The sequence below is a fragment of the Balaenoptera ricei genome, chromosome 13 (genome assembly GCF_028023285.1).
Source record: "Balaenoptera ricei isolate mBalRic1 chromosome 13, mBalRic1.hap2, whole genome shotgun sequence".
NCBI lineage: Eukaryota > Metazoa > Chordata > Mammalia > Artiodactyla > Balaenopteridae > Balaenoptera > Balaenoptera ricei.
In genome coordinates this window covers 64,041,836-64,057,448 of record NC_082651.1, presented here as the reverse complement: position 1 = coordinate 64,057,448, position 15,613 = coordinate 64,041,836, and the positions used below count along the sequence as shown (strand labels likewise).

The following is a 15,613-nucleotide window of genomic DNA, read 5'->3' as shown; positions in this document are numbered from 1 at the left end:
TACTGGAAGCATGAATTGAAATAAGGATGAGAACTAGACAGGGTCTCATAGTCAACTTTGTTTTGTTCTGTCTGGAGGCGTTGTAATACGATCAGGGGTATGTCTAACACAGAAGTGGCGGGTAAGTTTGTGAATGACGACAAGGCTTCTGTAAGGCCAGATGGCCTGCCCTGGCGTCGGCACAATGCCTCAACTACGCTTTTATTCTTTCAGCCATTTCTAGGGCGGGGGCCCTTCCATACAAAGTGCAAGCAAAAAGTGGGAGACACTCCTCCATCTGATCATTGAGTCACGTTTGTGACAGCTGGGAGTGGGGATGGGAATGCTTGAATTAAAGTGCCCTGGTTCCCGTGGATCTTGGAATTTAGTAACAGGGAGGCTCCTTGCTGGAGGGAGCTAGGGAGACTCATTCACATTTTCCGACCGGGCACTCACGCCCTCCATTCAACATTTTTCCTTTCCTTTTCCCTAACAGAGTTGAAACCAGGGACAAAGCTTTCCTGCTTCTCCCACCTCAAGGTTGACCTTCCGCCCCCAAGCCCACCTCTGGACCTTCTCCGACCACGTGACCCTCTTCAGCCCCCGTGACTCGCCGCCGCCAACCCCTCCCCTCCGGCCGCAGCCTGCCTTATCCCGCCTCTCAAGCTCACGTGACCCCCTCTCTCCCACCTGACTGGCTCCTCCCTTTCCCCCGGGCCAGACCCGGCCGCCGTCGCAGCGGCCCGACTCCAAAATGGCAGCCGCGCACAGCGCGCACCCGAGCGGCCGGACCTCCCTGACTCCCGGGCCTCCCCGCTCTCGCTCCCTGCCTCCCTCCTTCGGCCTTCACCTACACGCCTTTGGATTGGCCGTTAGGAATCCCGCCCCTCCAGAGCCCCGCCTGCTATTGGTCACGGTAGGCTGCCCTTCAGAGAGGCGTGCCCCCTCCGCCCCCCGCCCCGGGAGGTATTTTCCATTCCGGTGGGGGTTGGGGGGAGGGGGGGAGGGGGAAAGGGTGAAGAGGGGGAGGTGGCCGGGGAAAGGGGTGGGGGCTTGGCGGGGGCATCCGGCGGAGCTGGGGTCCCCGGACTCCGTCCGGAGGAAGCGAGACTGCACCCGCTCGGGCAGTCGGAGGGAACGGGACGGGACCGGCGGGCGGGCGGGCTCGCCCTCTCGGTGACTGCGCCGTCCGGGCCCGTCCTGCCTGGCCGCAGGTGCCCCTGGATGAGGCCGCCCCGCGCGCCCCGACCGGTGAGTGTTCCCGGTGGCCCGGCCCTTGAGTGCTCCCCGGCCCCCGCACAGCCGTTAGCGGCCGCCTCTCCGGCCCCCGGTGCTCGCGCCCGGCGCAGTCCGCCTCCGGCCGGCGCCTCCACACCCCGGGCGGAGGCAGCGCCGGCCCTCTGGCCGAGAAGAGGACGACGGGCGGGGGACGGCGGACCCGGGCCGCAAGCCCCGTGCAGACCGTGCGGCGCGTAGTGGGAGCTTGCGCTCAGTGGGCTCTTGATGCATTTCGTTGAATTGTTTTTCTGGTTGGAGGAACGTAGGGCCCCTAAGAGGAAGGGGGTCGCTCCGGGCTAGCCGGAGGGCGTTCGTGATATGGGTCGTGGTGAATCGGGGGGGAGGTCACCGGAGACTGTGGGGCATTTGCGCGCGCTGCAGGGGAGGAGGCACCCGCCAAGTCACTTGGGGCTCTAAGGCTCCGATCCGGGGGTCCTCAAGGTCGACGAGAAGAGAGGTTCATCCGGAGATGAGAGAGGGAACTGGGGAGCTTGGATGGGGGAAGTGACTGGAGCACCTCCGGAGTTTAACCCGAGGTGGAAAGGGATGCGCAGGCGGGCGCTGGAAGACCCTCTGCAACTACTTGGGGTCCTCAGATTCTTTGGTGCTGGGATTTGGGGATTCAAGCAGCTGAAGCGAAGCGACTTTCTGGAGAGGGAGTTGCATTTAAAAAAGGATGCTCAGAAGCAGTTTAAGCACACAACTTGCTTGGTTCTGAACTTTGAGAGGCCGGGGTATTGGAGTCACGAGGTGATTTCTGACATTTTCTTTCGGCATTCCAACCAAAAGGTGGACCTTGGCAGTTATCTTTTATTTTAAAAGGTATGTATGCGTTCGATGGTGTTTTACCAGTTACTAGTTTTGCTGGAGATTCTCAAACTGCACCTTGAAATTCTTGTAGCAGCTTCTCCATCTGCTGAAGATCCTTTCTTCAGGTCTCTCCATCCATAGCAGTGGCTTACTTCCAATTTAACATTTAGACTGGACTGTATTATTACAGTTTGCTATTGGCATTTATTCTAGAAGATTAATAAGTAATTCACATGCTTTCTTTCCCTTGCTTTTAACTGTTTCTTTACAAGGTCATGCAATTTTAACTTTTTTAAGTGTTGAACTGGGCAGATGTTGGTAAGCTAGCAGCTCTAGAAAGCAGTATGCAAATTTGGGAATCTTAATGTCAGATGCTTAGTTTAATTTTAATAATCTTGTATTTGCATAACGCCCTTGAGAGTTAAGAACATAGAAAATGCATACCAGGGTTGGTCCACAGAATCCACCTCTGTGGCAGCCCACGAGGTGCTTCATGTCACTGAGAAGAGGAAGCTAAGAATTGCACAGCTAGCTTTTTAATCTTTTCTTAATCATATATGTTATCTTACTAGTTCCTCACAATTTACAAAATAAAAGCTTTTTTTTTAGAGGGAGCACTTAAACATGTATGAGAAAATTTTGTAGATTGTATTTTCCCTTTGCTATAAAATGTAATTCATCAGAGAAAACATTTTTGCAAAAAGGTGTTAATATATTCAGTTGGCACCTTCTTAGTTATTGAATAAATAATGGATAATTAAATTTTTTCTCCCTATTGTCCTTGAATTTTACTATCCGTCTTTAGGGAGAATGTACTGGCACACAAAACAGTAGCCTAAAATATTGAAACCTAACACCTTTTAACATTATAATAGCTTTTACATTATGCACCTTCAGACTCATCTATGGCAAACCAGTGGTCAGGAAGGCTTTCTCCTATCACCTTTGTTTAGAATGGGCTGTTTTCTCCCATTGTAAAACTAAGGAAAAATAACGCTTAATGCCTGCAAAGTAGTGGTAATAACTAAACAGAATGAGAATGGGAAGCTTGGAAAAAAGATGTATGTGTATGAGTCACATTTCTTTTAGAGCTGGAAGAGTAGACCATGGATATGATTATGTTGCAGATCAGGAGACCGAGACCCAGACCAGTGGAAGGGACTAAAATGCTAGCTAGCGACGAGCCAGGATTGGTGGGCAGGTCTCTGAACTTTAGTCCAGGGTTTTTCTACTTTATGACATTCACATTGTTTATTTCTAAAGCATTCTAGTGCCAACTGTAAGTGGTTTTAGGATTATGGGTGATGTTGTTCCCTTCTAAGGATAGAGAGGTTTGGGTTGACTAGTTTTATGCATGAAATGACATAAAACAAGATGAGCTTTTATTGCAAAGTTTAAAACAGTATGCTGCAGTGTTAGTGGAAGTGCTGATGTTCCCCTCTTATTGGGAAGAGACAAACTGTCATCTAGATTGAAGTATTGGATGAACTTCTTAGAGTAGGCTAGTGTGCTTTAACTTTTATGCTAAAAATTAATTGCTTAAAAATTTCTCAGAATTCAAAAGGCTCTAGTATTTTCAAGATAAATTATACAAAAATTATTATTTTAAGGAAGTGTGGGGGTTTTGTTACGTTAAAATGGGTTTTGGTACCTTTGCAAAGAGCAGTAGTAGAATTACATGATACTTACGAAAACATGATTTTGATCATAGTTGTAGTAAAGACTGGATTTGTATAATTAACATTATGATCCTTGGCAAGTTATTTAACCATTATGTACCTAGGTTTCCTCACATGTAAAGTGAGGTTAATAAAAGTACCCACCTCAATAGGGTATTGGTGAGGATTAAAAGTGTTTCCTTAGCACAGAGAAAGGGTGCAACAAATACTAGATATTATTTGTAATGTTCATTAGGTATGTACAGGTACTTGTATGCTCATTTGTTTCCTTGCTGTTAATGAAGTCACTTTGTGGCTACAGAAAATTCCCAGATAAATACATGATCAGTATTTATCATATTTATTTTATAAATAACAGTCTGCTTTAAGGGGCACTTAGTGCAAATGATGCCCTCATTTATTATTTTTTTTAGTCCTTACTCTGCTCACCTTGGACCTTGAATTAGGTGTACCTATCAAGTTAGAGTGAAGGTGGCTGTTTTTCTGAATGTCATTGGGAGACCCTGTTGCAGTTTCATTATTCTAGAATTAAAATGTTAATAATTGATTTGCAGATATTCTACTGAAAATACAGTGAGTTCTGGAGTCCTACTGGTCAAACTTAGCTGAGGAAACCAGGGCTTTATAAGGTCTATTATTATTTGCAACCCCTTTCTCCCAATGGAACCTTGAGAAAATCATTGAGCCTTGTTTTCTGTTAAGTGAATATTTTGATGACTTCATTCATTAAACTGTTAGGTTTTAGTGATAAAATTTGCTTAGCTCCAATTTTGTAACGTTTCGTTCTTTTTGATTTGCTATAGTCCAGGCCTAGTTAGTCTCAAGAACATGTGGTTTAGCAAATGTGCTTTATGGTGACAGTGGTGGATTTCTTCTCCTGGATATTCTGGAGTTCTTCCTTATCAGGTTCTGCAGCTGATTTTATAGCAGCTCGTCTTCCATTTACAGTCCTCTTAACTTTTATTCTCCCGCATGTTTGTGGTCTTTCCTTCTCACAACATCTTTACCATCTGTACCTCCACGTAGCTTCTTACCAGCTGTCACACATGAGCTTACTTTTTTTTATACCTCTTTTTTTTTAACATTAATTTCAGTTATTTTTAAAATGTATATCACATAATATTTCAAAATTGCCCTTATTTTTAGAGTTTCATTGAATTGAGCCCATTTTACAGGTTTGAGATTAAAATCAGAAACAGGTTATAGCTCAAAAGCATCTTTATTATGCCAGTAGTTGATTTTTCCTATTTTGTTTTAGATCTCAGGCAGGCATTCTGTTGGTGGTACTTCAGATGATAAATACGTCCCTTTACTCTGAAGTGATGCTAACCAGCAGGGCTAAGAGAGTTACGTGGAGCCATCAAAAGCTTCCAGTCATTTTTTTTTCTTTCATTGATACAGAATTTTAATGTTTGAGAGTGACCAGCTCCTAATCTTCTTCTGATAAATTGTTTTAATAAAGATTATGAAATTATTACAATTTGTTGGCCATTTTTGGCCTCGTGACATGCTTTTAGGAATTTTGCAGAACTTAGACATGCAGATCTTTTCTTCACGTCTATTACATAATCTAATTACGTGAATAAAATATTTAGTTAAATATGGTTTCAAAAGATACCGTAAATACCGTGCTATAATAAAAAACAACCAACCGTTGCTCAGTTTTTCATTAAGTTGATTTTCTTTATATATTTAAAAATAATAAACATATATATGGAGTCTAAAAAAAAATGGTTCTGAAAAACCTAGGGGCAGGACAGGAATAAAGACGCAGATGTAGAGAATGGACTTGAGGACACAGGGAGGGGGAAGGGTAAGCTGGGACAAAGTGAGAGAGTGGCATGGACGTATATACACTACCAAATGTAAAATAGATAGTGGGAAGCAGCCGCATAGCACAGGGAGATCAGCTCGGTGCTTTGTGACCACCTAGAGGGGTGGGATAGGGAGGGTGGGAGGGAGGGAGATGCAAGAGGGAGGAGATATGGGGATATATGTATATGTATAGCTGATTCACTTTGTTATAAAGCAGAAAGTAACACACCATTGTAAAGCAATTATACTCCAATAAAGATGTTAAAAAAAATAATTATGGCTTATGAATTGCCTGTTAGTCATATTGAAAATTCATGGGTACATGGACTGAGTAGATACAGCCCATGCAAACTACTTTCTTAGCTTCAATGTAGATGTTAGAGAGTGAGAGTTAGAGATGTTAGAGAGTGAGATAGTCTAAATTATATTTAGAGGCTGAGTTGTGACCCAGGAAGGGGATCCAGAAGTCATGGAGATAACTTCCTTGAAGGCATTTATTGTAGTTACTGGCTGGCTACAAAGTCCGAGGAAGAACATGTTGAGTGTTGTGGGACATGGTTCTGAAAACAAGAATGATGTTGTACGTGAAAATAATTATAAAAGGGGTTACCATTTTTTGACTGTTATGTTCCAGGCCAAGTGATTTGCAATCATTCTTTGATTTAATTCTCTTAACAGTTCTGAAAGGTGGGTGGCATTATCCAGTTTTATCAAAGAGGAAATTTGATTCAGGGAGGTTAAGTGACTTTCCCAAGTTGGCCAATATGTGGTACAATTGGGACTAAGGCCCTGGTCTTTTGATTGTTAACCCTAAACATTTCCGGGATATTAGAAGGCAGCTCTTAAAACTTGTAATTGTTTAATTTAGAGTTTATGAAATGTCGTTTTACTTCTTTGCTGTGGCAACTTTGGATGTCATTACAACAAGAGGTAGTATCTAGATATTTTGAGAGGATTTAGAGACATTCCTTAAATTCTTGATTGTTAAGGAAATCTAGGGATGTTTTGGTGTACAGTCTTATCTGCAGTGCTGGCTGCCCATAAAATGTTTCTCCTGTTGCCTTTATAAAATGCTGGATCATTAATGGGCATTAATAAGGGTAACATTAACAAAGAAAATAGTTTTTGGTGGAAAAGACTACAGAGTAGGCGTCCAGAGACCTGGGTTCTTCTAGTGGTCTGAAAGACTGGTGTGAAAACATTAGGATAGCATTGAAACAGGCTTAACGTTCTTGCTCTGGGAGTACGGGAAGGCCTGAGCTGTGTCTTAAGAGACAGCAGGTGAGGAGAGGTTGTAGAGTTGTAAGCAGAGGGAGTACCAGTGTGTTAGATGAATCACTGAGCTGTATTTTTTTGAACTGTAATTTCTTCAAATGTGAGTTAAAATATAAGAAAATATTTTATATTTTACTTATAAGGGTAACGTATTGTATAGAAACTGTTACACATATTTTGTATTTGTTGATTTTGGAATCCCCCAAAAATGAGGTTCTAAGAACCAAGTAAATGTGAAAGTGCTTTGTAAATTTTTAAGTGTTCTACCAGTAAGAGGGATAGAGGAATACTGATACTCTTGTGAAGGATGGACAAAGAGGATGCTGTGAAAACTTAGGTAGCAGGAAGAGAAAAGTACAAGAGGAGAAACAGCAGAAGTGGAGAAGGGAGGTGTTAAAAGATGAAAGAAAGGAAGTGAATAGATGTGAAGAAGATTGAGTTGTAGTTCTCTTTGTGCCTGTTGATCAAAAGGAGGGTTATAAGTCTGTAACTGAAGACTTTTAACATTAATTTATGGTAAGGAAAAAGCTCAGCAGGTAGTTGAAACATTTTATTCACTTTTCGTGTAGTCTACACTGACCATGTTAACAAGGCTATGAAAATAGGCTAATTGAGAGTTGGCTGTATTGTCTGATTGTTTCCTCACTTCTGTATAGGTTTAGCTAATGGCTTTAAATTGTATAAGGGTGCTCATAAAAATAAAATAAGCTGCACTGAGTTACTGTTTATTCTAGATTTATTGAAAATAAAAGGGCATAGTGTGTTTAAGGAAAAGGGTGAAGTTTGATCTGTCAAAATGAGTGCAAAAGAAAATTAGGAAATCAGACTAGAACCAAGGTAGAATGGGAACAAAATGCCATAGTAGGAGTTAGTATTTTTATTTTGTTTTATAGATGAGGAAGTGATACAAATAGTTTGGTTCTTTAAAAACTGATTATAGCTGTAATGAAGAGTACAGGCTGGAGGAACAGAGAATTGAGACATTTATTCACCAAGGAATACGTATGGCAGGGTGAATGAATGAGGCATTTTCTCTGGCCTCTGGTAGGCAAATCACAGTCAAGGATGCCATTTAAGGCTCTGCCCTAGTTCAGGAACGAGATTATGATGGTCTGGATTAAGGAATTTGTAGTAGGGATAGAAACAAGACCACTGATTTCAGAGATATTTAGGAGTTTAAGTCCTCCAGACTTGGTTAGTGTTTGGAGGTGATAGAAGTTGAAGACGAGTCTAAGGTTCCTGACTTGGCAGGAGAATAATATGTGCAAGTTTGAGAGAAGGGGAATACTAAGTTTGCTTTCAGATAAGTAGTTACACTTTTTAGATAAGTAATAACAAGATATCAGTTGGAAATAACGGGTCTAGCTCAGGAACATGGTTAAGTTTATAGATGTGATTTGGAAGGCATGATGTTTATAGTTGAAAGTTTTGAAATTAGACAAGTAATGACCATAATTCCTAAATAATAATGCATGCAGAACAAAAAGTAACTGCCAGTGCTGGCCCTAAGTTTGAGAGTGTAGACGTTTTAAAATATGTATTTTAAATTTTGCCCACCTCCAGTCAAACCCCCACCGCGTAGCTTTATAAAGAATATATAGAAATATTTGCTGCCAGAAATATTTTAGTGTCCTTGAAATATTGTACCGCATCCTGTCTGGCCATCAGCATAACAGGGAATTTGTAGACAAATGCACTTCCTTATTCTTCACTTTAGTCTCTTTTTGGAATTCTCTTTGCTTCCTTGAGCTGGTGAGGTAGTCTGAACAGATTTTGAAGCCTGAAGGCTTTTTTCACCTTCTTTAAAATCTAGCCCAGATCAGCCCTATTCAACCATCTCTTTGCCTCTCTTTCTCTCCTACTCCTACAGCCCTATGGAGCTCAAGGCTCTGGCAAATAAAATGGCACTCCAAGAAAGAAAAGTAAAAACAGCACAAGAGAAAGAACCTTGAAGAGGACTGTAATCTTTTCAGTTCTCCCCCAAAGGTTCTACTCTCTAAGCCAGGGGATGGAGTTGGTGAGTCATTAAGAAGTGATGTCCAAATTCAGTAAAATAAATACATCTATTGGGAGCAAGGTCTTCAAGTGCTGAGGGAATTTGGAAAGAATCTGAGGTGGTTTAGCACTTAGTGGAAAAGATGAGTTTTTGGTTCAGTTTTAAAGGAGGTAGAAAGACAAGGCTGTGCAGCAAAAGGTAACAATAACATTATTAAAGAGGGAGGGAAAACAGTATGTACCAAGGAAGTAGAACATTAAGAAAAAACAAAGGAACTGGTGAACAGGACTCTTTATCTAAAATGCACGGTTTGGGATGGAGTTAATGAGGAATTAGGGTTGTTACATGATTGAAGACTAAAATTTGGAGTTAGTACTCCTTGAACACATAGTAGAAAATTGAACATGAACAGAAGAGTATGTAACATGATTTAAATAGCAATTAAGCAATTATGGAAGATGACAACTGTTATATATAGGTTATGATGTATATGGCACTGATTAATTTATATACCACCCAAATCCCTTATATTTTCTCTTTTTGTTTTCTTATTATGTACTTCTATACCCGTAGTTCTCAAACTTTCCTGGGCATACAAATTATATGAAGCTCTTGTTTGAAATATAGATTCATCCATGTTACATGTAACAGTGTTTAGGTCCTTTCAGTTGCTGACTAGTGTTGCATTGTATGGATATACTGTAGTTTGTTTATTATTATTGTGGAAAGAGTTGTTCTAGTTTTCAACTGTTATGAGGAAAGCTGCTATGAACATTCTTGTATAGGCTTTTTGTGACACATGTATTCTTTACTTGTGGGTGAATACCTAGAAGTGGAATTGCTGGGTATATGGGATAGGTGTGTTTAACATGAGAAATTAACAGAGCAATTTCCAAGGTGGGTTTTCCATTTTACACTCCTACCAGCAGTGTTCCCGCTTCCTTTCTTTTAGGGAAGAGTTTGGGTGCAATTGATGTTCTTCCTTAAATGTTTGTAGACTTCACCAATGAAGCCATCTGGACCTGGAATTTTCTTCGTGGAAAGGCTTTTAATTAAGGATTCAGTTTTTAAAAGAATAGGTCTAAGACTGTTCAGATTTTCTGTTTCTTTTTGTGTCTGTTTTGGTAATTTGTGTCTTTCAAGGAATTTGTCCACTTCATCTAACTTGTCAAATTTATCAGCTTGAAAATAAATTATATATTTTATGAAACAGTATTTCCTTTTAATGTGAGTAGGATATGTATTGATGTTCCCTTTTATTCCTGGATATTGGATTCATTTTCTCCTTTTCCTTCCTGATTAGTGTAGCTAGGGGTTATCAATTTCTTCAGTCCTTTCATATAATCAACTTTTGGTTTTGTTGATTTTCTCTGTGGTTTATCTGTTTTCCATTTCATGATTTGAGCTCTTTTACTAATTCCTTACTTTCTCCATACTTGGGTTTAATTTGCTCTCCTTTTTCTAGCTTTTAAGGTGAAAGCTTAGGTCATTGATTTTTAATTTTTTAAAAAAATTATCAACACTTAAAGCTATACATTTTCATTATCATTATATACAAAATAGTTCCTAATTTCTCTTATAATTTTTCTTTGATTCATGGGTTGTTTCAAAGAGTTTTGCCAAATAATTTCCCAATATTTGGAATTTTCCAGGTGTTTTGTTACTGTGTTTTCATTTAATGCCATTGTGATCAGAGAACAAACTCTTAATAATTTCAATCCATTTAAGCTTTTTTTATTGTTTTATGGCCCAACACGTGGTATATCTTGCTGAATGTTCAATGTGTACTTGAGAAGAATGTATATTCTCCTGTTGCTGGGTGGAATGCTCTCTAAATGTCAATTAAGTTAGGTTGGTCTTTGTATATCTTCTACATTTTTACTAATTTTCTGCCTGCTTGTTCTGTCAATTACTGAGAGAGCAGAGTTGAAGTTTTCACCTACAATTTTGGATTTCCCTGTTTCTCTTTTCAGTTCTATCAGATTTTGTTTCATGTTTCAAGCACTGTTAGAGCACTGTTAGGTGCATGCACATTTAGGATTGTTAAGTCTTGTTAATGAATTGGTCCCCATGTCATCATGAAATGTCCCTTTTTATTCCTGGTAATTTCCCTTGTTCTGAAGTCTCTGTGTCCTTTTGATTTTGCATGGTATATCTTCTTCCATCCTTTTACTTTTAACCTATCTGTATCGTTATATTTAAAGTGGGTTTCTTGTAAACAGCATGTAGCTGGGTCTTGCTTTTTTATCCAGTCTGACAATATCTCTTTTAATTTGGTGTGTTTATACCAGGAATTGGCAAACTATGGCTGGCAGACCAAACTCTACCACCTGTTTATGTAAATAAAGTTTTATTGGGACATAGTCATGTTCATTCATTTACATATTGTTTGTGGTTGCTTTTGTGCTACAGGTGGCAAGGTTAAGTAGCTGGGACAGAGACCAAAGCATAAAATATTTTCTGGTTCTTTATAGAAAATGGTTGCCTACCACTAGCTTAGACCATTTACACTTAATGTAATTAAGGTTGGATTAAAATGTACTGTCTTACTATTTGTTTACTATTTGTTCTTTTTTCCTTGTCTTCTTTTGGATGGATTATTCTTTATGGTTCCATTTTATTTTTTCTGTTTATAAAATATTTCTCTTAAAAAATTTTTTAGTGGTAGTCCTTATAGTTAATTAATAACAGTCTGCCATCAAATAATATTATACCACTTCATGAGTAATGCAAGAATCGTACATAATGTTACAATTTCTCCTTCCCATCTTTTGTGCTTTTTTGTCATACATTTTGATAATGTGTGTTTTAACCCTGTTGCTGATCTTTTTGCTTTTGTCAGGCAGTTACCTTTTAGAACAATTAAAAATGAGAAAAATGTCTTCCATATTTGTCTCATTTTAATCATTTCTTTAGATCTTCATTTCTTTGTGTAGATTCAAGTTTGTGTCTAATATCATATTCCTTTTGCTTGAAAAGCTTCCTTTTACATTTCTTTTAGTGCAGCTTTCTCTCTCTTTCCCTCTCTCCCCACTTTGTCTCTCATTTTGCCTTCAGTTTTGGAAGTTATTGTTAGTAGTTACAGAATTCTAGGTTTCCAGGGGTTTTTTTTACCCCTTTGAGCACCTTAAAATGTTATTCTCCATCTTCTCATATGCATAGCTTCTGACAAGAACTCTGTGGTGATTTTTATGTTTGTTTCCCCATATGTAATATGTGTTTTCCCTTTGGCTGCTTTTATGATTTTTCTCTTTATCACTGGTTTTCAGCAACTTTATTATGATGCTCCTTGGTGTGGTTTTATTTGTGTTTATTCTTGTGATTTATTGAGCTTCTTAGATCTGTGGGTGTATTATTTTCATCATATTTGTAAAATTTCTAGCTATCTAACTTCGAATTTTTGAATTCCCAAGTATTTTTCTCCTCAGACTCCAGTCCTGCATATGTTCATTCAGCCACTTAATATTAGTTCACAGGTCACTGAAGCTCTCTCCATTTTTCTTCTAATCCGTTTTTCTTTTCTTTCAACGTGAAAAGTTTGTGTTTCCCAGTCTTCAAGCACACTGATTTTAAAAAATTCTCCTTTGTCTAATAGGCTGTTATACCCATCAAGTTAAATTTTTATATCAGGTGTTATTTTTTTTTTTAGTTCTAGAATTACCATTGATTTAAAAAAAATAACTTCCACTTCTCTGTTAAGATTTTTTTCTTTTTTTTCATTATGTCCATGTTTTCCTTTAAGCCTTTGAACTCTTTTCTAATAGCTATTTTGAAGTCCTTGTATTAAAATTCTCTTTATCCCTACCACTCCTGGATCCTGATTATAGGTTACCATTTCTTATTTTTTCATACATCTGGTGATTTCTTTGGGGGTTATGGTGTTGAATATTTGCCTTGATTTTTTTTTTTTTTTTTTTTGTCTTTCTTTCTTGAGTATTAAGTTTTATTCTGGCAGGCAGTTGCTTTGTGGATCAGATTGATCTTTTGAGTTTTGTTTTCAGGGTTTTTTGGGTTTTGGTTTTGGGCAGTTCTAGAATAGCTTTCAGTTTAGGGCTAGTTTGGGCCCATTACTGAGGCATGCCCCTTCTTGTGTCTCACTTGATTGCCCCATGTGTTCATCAAGGTTTATTCATCCCAGCTGGTGGAAACTGAATGATCCTGGCCCTGTGTGAACTCTGGAAGTTGTTAGGCTTAGAGCTCCCTGGTATTTGTTATTTTCTTGAAGTTTTTCTTTGTCTAGCCTCATAGATTTACATAACACACATACGCAGATTGGTGTTTAGCCAGAAACTCAGGGAGACCTCTTCTGTAGATTGTTGAGCATTTCTGTTTCGTTTCTTCCTTTATGGTAATATGCCCTGCAAATTCTAGTCGTCTCAGACTCCACAAATTCTGAGCTCTGTCACCTCATCTCAGTGAGACTGTTGGCTCTGTTTGGGTTCCCACTCCTTTTGTTGTAGTTCCAAACAGAAAGCTGGGGCAGTCTTTGGGTTCACCTCATTTCTTTCCCTTTTTTCAGAGGTCATATTTCCATACTGCCTGTTACCTAGTGTCTGAAAATAATTGTTTTATGTTTTGTCTAGTTTTCTACTTGTTTGTGTCAGGAGGACAATTCTGGACTTTGTTGGTCCCTTTTGCCTTCATTTTTGAAGGGTATTTATGCTGGATGTAGAAATTTAAGTTGACAGCTCTTTTTTTTTTTTTTTTTTTTTTCCTTGTAGCACTTTAACATCATCATTTCAATATTCTCTTGTTTAAGTTGTTTCTGATGAGAAGTTAGTAGCCATTCTTACCATTGTTCACTTGATGTAATACATCTTTTTCCCCCCCTCTGGCTGCTTTAAAGATTTTCTCTTTATCTTTGGTTTTCAGCAATTTTATTTATTCCAAGACTAGCTTAGCCCTAATACCAAGGCATGGCCTTTCTGAGATCTCTATCAAATGCATGTCATGTTCATTGAGGTCTCTCTACTCTAGCTGCCAGGAATTTGAACAACTCCCAGGTAGGTGTTCAGCTCATGCTCCATAGTTGTTCTTTCCCCAGATTTTGTTCTTTGACTCGCCTCATGCAGTTTTGCCTTGTGCATATGCAGCTTAGTCCCTAGGCAAAGGATTAGGAGATCTCTCTACAGGTTTTTGAAACTTTTTCTCTCCACAGCTCCCTTCTTTCTTGTATTGTGCTCCTTAAATTCCATGCCTTCAGTAGCCTCAGACTTGGAGCTCTATTTTCTCAACTCAGTGAAATATCTGTGTTCTTTGGGGGTTCCCCTTCCCTGTGGCACAAGCAGAAAGCCAGGGTGTTCGTGAGTCTTTGTTTCCCTTCTCTCAGAAATCACAGTCCTATGCTGCCTGTTGTCCAGCATCTGAAAATTATACTTAATATATATTGCCCCGTTTGATGGGCAATACGTATAAAGTATTATTTTCAGATGTTGGACAACAGTCAACATAGGACTGCCTTTCACATCAGGAGGTCATAACTGGAAATGGAAGTGTCGAATTTCATTTTAATTTTTCTTCTTTTTAAAAACTTTTTTGCCTCACGGCTTGTGGGATCTTAGTTCCTGACCAGGGATCGAACCTAGGCCCTCGGCAGTGAAAGTGCAGAGTCCTAACCACTGGACCGCTGGGGAATTCCCTGAAAACTTTTATAATTTTTGGTACAGTATATCATACTTTTTAGAGTATGGCTTCATTAAAAAAATAATGCCAGCTCATATTTTAATTTGCAAGCCATACAGAGAGCTACAAAGAAGAAAGTTCACAAGAAAGAAAGAAAGAAAGCTCAATATCCCAAAAACCCAGAGTTTACCATGGTTACCTTTATCATTTCAGATCTCATATTGCAAATATGCACATAGAAGAATAATTTATTTTTTAAATGGATTCATGCAGTTCATGCTATTTTTAATTAAAAGCACTTAAATTTAATTAACGGGGTAAATTTATTAAACAGAAGCAACACTGGAAAAATGGCTCAACCACAGATAAATATTTATTTACTACAAGAGATATTTCCTAAAAGATTTTTCTCTAAGGTTATGAAATAAGATTATGGCAAAAGCCTAAGAGGTTAGAATCATTATGTCATAGTTCGCATGCTTCAATAGGTCTCTCATATAAAAAAGAATCACGTGTTGGTAAATACCTGCTGTTGGTAGGAGAATAAATTGGTACAAATTTCTAAATGGCTATTTTAGCTCAAGCTGCTATAACAAAATACCATAAACTTATGGTATTATAAACAACAGGTGGCTTATAAACAACAGAATTTATTTCTTACAGTTCTGGAGACTTGAAGTTCGAGATTGGGATGCCAGCATGGCTGGGTTCTGGTGAGTGCCCTCATCAGGGTTGCAGACTGCAGACTTCTTGTATCCTCAAATGGCAGAAAGAGAGCTAGCTAGCTCTCTGACTGCTTCTTATAAGGGCCCTAATCCCATTCATGAGGGCTCCATCCTCGTGGTCTAATTACCTCCCAAAGGCCCCACTTCCAAATACCATCACATTGGGGATTAGATTTCAATATATGAATTTTGGGGAGATACAAACATTCAGTCCATTACAATGGCAATTTGGCAGTATTCAGAATCCTTAAAAATGTTCACATACTTTGCCCCAGATTCCATTTTTAGGAATTTATTATAAGCAAATAAGAGATGTGTACATTATGTGTACACATGAGTGTGTGTGTGTGTTATTCATTTCAGTGCTATTTATAATGTTTAAAAATTAGAAGCCTGTTAAATGATTAAATTATGATACAGCCATATAACCAAAT

General features: G+C 39.1%; 1 protein-coding gene across 6 annotated transcripts in view; it reads left to right on the top strand.

The window, feature by feature from the left end:
- The first annotated feature begins 696 nt into the window (after positions 1–696).
- SOCS5 (suppressor of cytokine signaling 5) overlaps positions 697–15,613 on the top strand; it is a 60,261-nt gene continuing 45,344 nt past the window's right edge. For 5 of the 6 annotated variants that reach the window (XM_059943409.1, XM_059943414.1, XM_059943411.1 and 2 more), the window contains exon 1: positions 1,045–1,230. The gene's annotated coding sequence lies outside the window, so the exon portion shown is untranslated. Of the gene's footprint in view, positions 896–1,044; positions 1,231–15,613 lie in introns of those variants that run through there. The other variant, XM_059943415.1, reaches the window with a different exon arrangement.